Source organism: Macaca fascicularis, chromosome 9, assembly GCF_037993035.2.
Source record: "Macaca fascicularis isolate 582-1 chromosome 9, T2T-MFA8v1.1".
Classification (NCBI taxonomy): Eukaryota; Metazoa; Chordata; class Mammalia; order Primates; family Cercopithecidae; genus Macaca; species Macaca fascicularis.
This window is the reverse complement of record NC_088383.1, coordinates 87,749,566-87,756,156: the sequence shown is the minus strand read 5'-3', so window position 1 is coordinate 87,756,156 and position 6,591 is coordinate 87,749,566. Positions and strand designations below refer to the sequence as shown.

The 6,591-nt window shown below is 38.8% G+C and overlaps 1 pseudogene; it reads right to left on the bottom strand.

Annotated features, from left to right (window-relative positions):
- Positions 1 to 3,545: 3,545 nt before the first annotated feature.
- LOC102137578 (calcium uptake protein 1, mitochondrial pseudogene) lies at positions 3,546 to 5,980 on the bottom strand (annotated as a pseudogene).
- Positions 5,981 to 6,591: the final 611 nt, after the last annotated feature.

Here is a 6,591-nt window from a genome sequence, read left to right as displayed (position 1 = left end):
ACCTGCGATGCCATGTGGTCATCATGGATCCCTTGGTGTTATGTGATGAGAAAGGCACTTCGCCTTTGTGGTACTATTCCCATAAACCCACAATCCCAGTCTAATTATGAGAAAAACAGACAAATCCAAGTTGAAGAACATTCTGTAAAATACTTACTAGTACTCCTTAAAGCTGTTAAGGAAAGCAAGGAAACACTGGTAACATGTTACAGACAAGCGGAGACTGAGAGACATAAAGTCTAAATGCAGTGTGGTACTCCGGACTGCATCCTTGAATGGAAAAAGAGTGTAATAGAAAAACTGGGGAAATCAGGATAAAGTCTGGATTATAGTTAATTGTAATGCACCATTGCTGGTTTCTTAGTTCTGGCAAATACACCATAATAAAATAAAATAATAACATAAGGGAAAACTGGGTGAGGGATATATGGGAAATCTGCATTATTTCTGCTGCAACCTTTCTATATATCTAAAATTACTCCAAAATAAAAGTTTATTTAAACAAAAACAACAAATCAAGCAGATCAAGTATGGGGCAAGAATTCCCAGGAATGAAGTAGAGAGGTTCAGAATGATCTAAATAAAATAAAGTTCTCATAATATGTGAAGAAACTTCCCAGGTGATTCTAATTATAACCAAATTTGAGAATCACTTTTTAAATCCTTTGAAATCTTTGTTTCTAGAACATGTGACCAAGCAGCAGTCTTTGATTTTGACCAGAGGTCTCCTCTCCTATTGAGGTAGAGAGAAGAGGAAATTTGAAAGCAAAGTTTTTAAACTACTCACCACAGAGGCCAGGGATCTATATCAGGGTTGTGGGGAAACATAGAGGATTGTGGATATTTAATTGTTCTTAATTTTCACTAAACAGGGTTTTCAGGCATATTTAGGAAAACACAGGAGAACTCAGAATTAAATCAGCACTGTCTTGTAGTGGGAAACAGTGTTAATAGTTAGGAGATGTTCATTTCAGCAATTTAAGTAGATTCTAGATAACCAGAATTCAGGGACATCCTAGGCATATACACTTGGTCAGTGTTTTCTTGTCTTGGCACATGTAGGCATTCGATTCTTTTTTTTTTTTTTTTTTTGGCCTCATTTTATTTTATTTTACCTATTTATTTACTTTTTTTGTACTAATCTTTTTTCCTTTTATTTCTAGTTGCCACATAATAATTGTACATATTTATGGGATACAGAGTGATATCTTGATATGAGACTCCAATATGTAATGATCAAATCAGGGTAATTAGCATACCCAGGACCTCAAACATTTATTATTTATTTGCATTGGGAACATTCCAAATTCTCTTTTCTAGCTTTTTGCAAATATGCAATAAGTTATTAATAATGATATTCACCTGCCAGTTCTATAGAACACTAGAACTTATTCCTCCTCTTAGCTGTAACTTTGTATTTATTAATCAATCTCTCCCTATGCTTCCCCCTCCTCTTCCCAGACTCTGATAGTCTCTACTCCTATGAGCTTAACTTTATTTTACCTCCGACATATGAATGAGAACATGTAGTATTCATCTTTCTCTGCCTGAATTATTTTACTTAACATAAGGTTCTCCAGGATCATCCATGTTGTCACGAATGACAGGATTTTATTATTTTTTGTGTCTGAATAGTATTTCAACCACATTTTTTTATTGTTCCATTTGTTGATGGACATTTAAGTTGATTCCATATCTTGGCTATTAGGAATAGTGCTGTGATAAACATGGGTGTGCAGATATCTCTTCAATATACTGATTCCCTTTCCTTTGGATAAATATCCAGTAGTGGGATTGACAGATCTTAGGTACTTCTATTTTTAGTCTTTTGAGAAGCCTCCATACTGTTTTCCATGTGGCTGTACATATTTACATTTCTACCACAGTGTATGAATTCCCTTTTCTCCACATCCTTGCCAGCATTTGTTATTTTTGTCTTTCTAGTAATAGTCATTCTAACTGGGGTGAGATAATATCTCATTGCAGTTTTTATTTGTATTTCCCTGATTATTAGTGATATAATAATATCATTAGCGTAGGGTGCCTAGGTCATTTTTTCATACACTTGTTGGTCATTTGTATTTCTTCTTTTGTGAAATGTCTATTCAGAGCTTTTGCTGATTTTTAAAATCAGATTGTTAGGTTTTTGCTGTTAAATTGTTTGAGTTTCTTGTTTATGCTTTCTATTAGTCTTTTGTTGGGCATATAGTTTGCACATATTTTTACCCATTCTACATGTTATTTCTTCACTCTGATGATTATTTTCTTTGCTGTGCAGACTTTTTAGTTTCATGTGGTCCCATTTGTCTATTTTTGTTTTGGTTCCTTGTGCTTTTATAGTCTTACCCATAAAATATTTGCTTAGACCAATGTTCTGAAGCATTTCCCCTATGTTTTCTTTTAGTAGCTTTGTAGTTTTTGAGTCTTACATTTTAAGATCCATTTTGAGTTGATTTTTGCATATGATCAGAGATAGGGGTCTAGTTAGTTTCATTCTTCTGTGTATTGATATCTATTTCACTGGGTACCATTAATTGAAGAGGGTGGCCCTTCCCCAAAGTTCTTGGTTCCTTTATCAAAAATCAGTTAGCTGTAAATACATGAGTTTATTTCTAGGCTCTGTATTCTGTTTCATTGGTCTATGTATTTGTTTTTATATCAATAACATGCTGTTTTGTTTACTATAGCTTTGTAGCATATTTCAAAGTCAGGTAGTGTGATGCCTCCAGCTTTGTTTTTATGCTCCAATCGCATTGGCTATTCAGGGCATTTTGTGGTTCCATATACAATTTAGAATTATTTTTTTTATTTATGTGAAGAAAACCATTGGTATTTTGATAGAAATCCTTATCAATTCCTAGCAAATCTGTAAACTACTCTGGGCAGTATTGACATTTCAACAATATTCACTCTTCTAATCCATGAGCATGAGTTGACTTTCCATTTTTGTGTCCCTTTCCATTCCTTTAATCAGTGTTTTATATTTCTCATTATAGAGATCTTTCACCTCCTTGGTTATATTTATTTCTTAATATTTTATTTTTTATAGCTATTATGAATGAGATTGCATTCTTGACTTCTTTTTTAGCTAGCTTGTGATTGGCATGCAGAAATTCTACTAATTTTTGTATATTGATTTTGTATCCTGCAACTTTACTAAATTTGTTTATCAGTTCTAGGAGATGTTGGGCAAGTCTTGATTTTTTTCTGCATATAAGATCATGTCATCTGCCAAGAGGAACAATTTGACTTTCTTTTTTTCCAATCTGATTGCTCTTTGTTTCTTTCTCTTGCCTAATTCCTCTGGCTAGGACTTTTAGTACCATGCTGAATAGGAGTGGTAAAAGTAGATATTGTTGTCTTGTTCTAGTTCTGGTTCAGTATGATGGTAGCTGTGGGTTTGTCATATATAGCTTTTGTGTTGGGATTTGTTTCTTCTATACATAATATGTTGAGAGTTTTTATCATAAAGGGATGTTAAATTTCATTAAATGCTTTTTCTGCATCAATTGAGATAACTATAGGGTTTTTTTTTTGGGGGGGGAGATGCTTATTGCAAACGGTTATAATTAAAGGGGTATTTTACAAGTGTTTGTTTAAGACAGAGGGCAAACAGCCTGCCAGCCAGGCCTCAACTTTAGAGGCCCATCCTGGAGGGGAAGCGGCTTTTGCAGGGAACATGAGCTCAATCACTATTGCTCACTGAGCACAGAGTCACACTGGAGTCATCTTAGGGAGGCTGCGAGGAAGAAAAGAGAGTGCAGAGAGCCATGAAGCAACTACTTTAAATTCTGAATCTTGCTGTGTTCCCACTGAGCATGCTGCCTTCCTAGAGCAGACCTCGGAGCCATCCCAGGGACTAACACAGATCCTTCCTGGGGCGCAGGCTTCTCACGCTAGCGTAGGGTGCCTAGGTCATCCTCATCCTCATTTATCATCACAGACTTCTTTCTGCCTACCAGATATCTTCCCTACTTGTGGCTTTAAAATACCAGCAGGAGGGAAAACAAGGAATGTTCTTGTTAATATAAATCCATAGCAAAAACGATTTGAGAACTGGATGCTTCCCAGGGTTGGCAGGTGTGTGGATGGTTCCCCGCATTCTTTATCCACCAGGTGCTTGAATGGGTAGTGCTGTTTAGGCTGCCAAATGTCTGAGCTTTTCAGACTTGTTCATGTTTTTGAGAACCTATGGGGATAATCATCGGGCAGAATCAGAGCCCAGCAGAACACGGGGACGGGGAAGGGTGAAGAGGGGAAACCGACAGAGTCCTGAGGTCATCCCCGGAAGGAAGGGACACTACTTCCAGAAGTAGCAGAACAAAGGGCTCTGCCGAGACTCTGCGGAGGGGATCCGGGGTACTGGGGGTGGAGAGGTCCCCTCTTGCAGTGTGGGGTTACTGTTTGGGTAAAGCGAAGTCCCAAGCAGTTTCCTGTGCACATTTCCACATGGCCTGCATGAGGCGAGTGAAACCCATGTCTTTAGGCTTTTCCAGGCCTCTCATCAGCCGTTGCTTCATGATGGAAACAAATTCTTTATTGCTCAGCTCGCCATTGCCATCACAAAGAGTGCAAACGCCACATCACACACGTGGTCTGAGAGCTCCACTTTAGCCACTGTCCTGGCCACCTGCTGCATGGTCACTTTATCAAGAGATGCTCCAGCCATATGGTAAAAACTCAGTGCAGTGTCCACATCATTAATGTTCTTTAGGAAAGTAAAGAAGTTCTCCACCTCCTGAAATGTCAGACCCTTTCCTTCTTTGAAGTGCTTCTTGAGCTGCCTCTGCATGGCGGTCAGCTTCTTGGACTGCACCCCACTGTAGGCAAGTAGCATGCCACCAAACTGCCTCTCAGTAATTCTCCCATCCACAGGGTCATGGCGTTCAAACTCGAGCTTCAGAACATCATGCTGAAGTTTACGCTGAAATTCGAGGAAGTTTTTGATTGCCAGCTTTCCCTTTAGATCAGCTCCAAAAAAGTAGGTTGTGAGGGCTGAACGCAAGCCAGACTTGAGGGTGTTGCCAGTAGTCGGACGATCTCTGTGGCACATACCCATACTGGTTTGGGAGCGAATGATGCTCTGAACCTGTTCAAACTCCTCCATATCTACTTCTCCATCTCCATTCAAATCAAACATCTTGAAGGCAATTTCAAAATTTCTCTGAGGAGTGGAAAGAAGAGTTGTAAGGAAAATGTAGTCTGAAAAGGATATGAGCCCACATTCTCCAAGGGTCTAAAATATACTTCCTTTATCAGCAAATTTTTCTCGTTCCTGGGAAATTTTCTTTCCATCAAAACGTTTTATTATATATTGATCCAGACCCAAGTGTTCTGGTTGTTTTTCATTGGGTGTTATGGATCGCACAAAATCTTCTGGCGTCATAAACACTTCTGCTTCACCAGGCTCACTGATGACTTTCAAGGTGGCAAAATATCGGAAGATTTTGTCTGGTGTGGAGTAGGCTCGAATCCTATTCTCATATTCCATCACTTTTCTGTCTCTGAATCCAGAACGTTTCTTCTTTTTCTCTTCTGGATGAGGCGCAAGATCTGCAGTCTTTTTTCATGGTTACAAACATCCCCTTCATCTTTAGTCTTCCCTTTATCACCAATGTCACTTTTTAGGTTGTCTACACATGGTGGAGATTCTGCATGGGCCCTATTCCACAAAAGACCAGTACTTGCAGTTACTGCAGATGCTCCCAGGAAAGCCACCATCATTAGTCTTCGCCGGATCTGGATGGGCTGTGATCCTCCATGGTACCATCGAGAACCCACAGCCAGTTCTGCCAAAGCAGAAAGTGAGTTCAGACGAAACATCCCTTCGGAGTCCGAGACTCACGCGTCCAAGCACGAGCTCCAGCAGCTCCTCAGTCAAAGCCGCCCACCTCTGACAGCCATAGAGATGAAACAGCGGGGACAAACCTCCACCTCCTCCGCCCACCCTCACGTGACTCTCCTAGCCGCTGGGCCTGTCGGGATCTTCAACTATAGGGTTTTTAATCCTTCATTCTGTTGATTAGTTTACATGTGTTGAACCATTCTTGCATCCCTGGGATAAATCCCACTTGATTATGATGTATAATCTTTTTGATGTGCTATTAGATTCGGTTTGCTAGTATTGTGTTGAAGATTTTTGCATCTATGTTTATCAGGGATACTGACCAGTAGCATTCATTAATTGTGTCCCTATCTAGTTTGGTTTCCGGGTAAAACTGGCCTCATAGAACGAATTAAGACAAATTTTCTTCACTTCAATTTTTTGCAAGAGTTTGAGAAGAATTGGTGTTAGTTCTTCTTAAAATGTTTGGTAGAATTCAGCAGTAAATTATTCAGTCCCGGGATTTTTCTTGTTAGGAGACGTTTTACTACTGATTCAATATTGTTACTCATTGTTGGTCTGTTCAGGTTTTCTATTTCTTCTTGATTTAATCTTGGTGGGTTATATGTGTCCAGTAATTATCTGTTTCCTCTAGGTTTTCCAATATGTCAGCATATAAAACTCATACAATATAGACATATGATAGTCATGCAGTATCATTCATAATAGTCTCTAATGATCCTTTGTATTTCTGTGATCAGTTATAA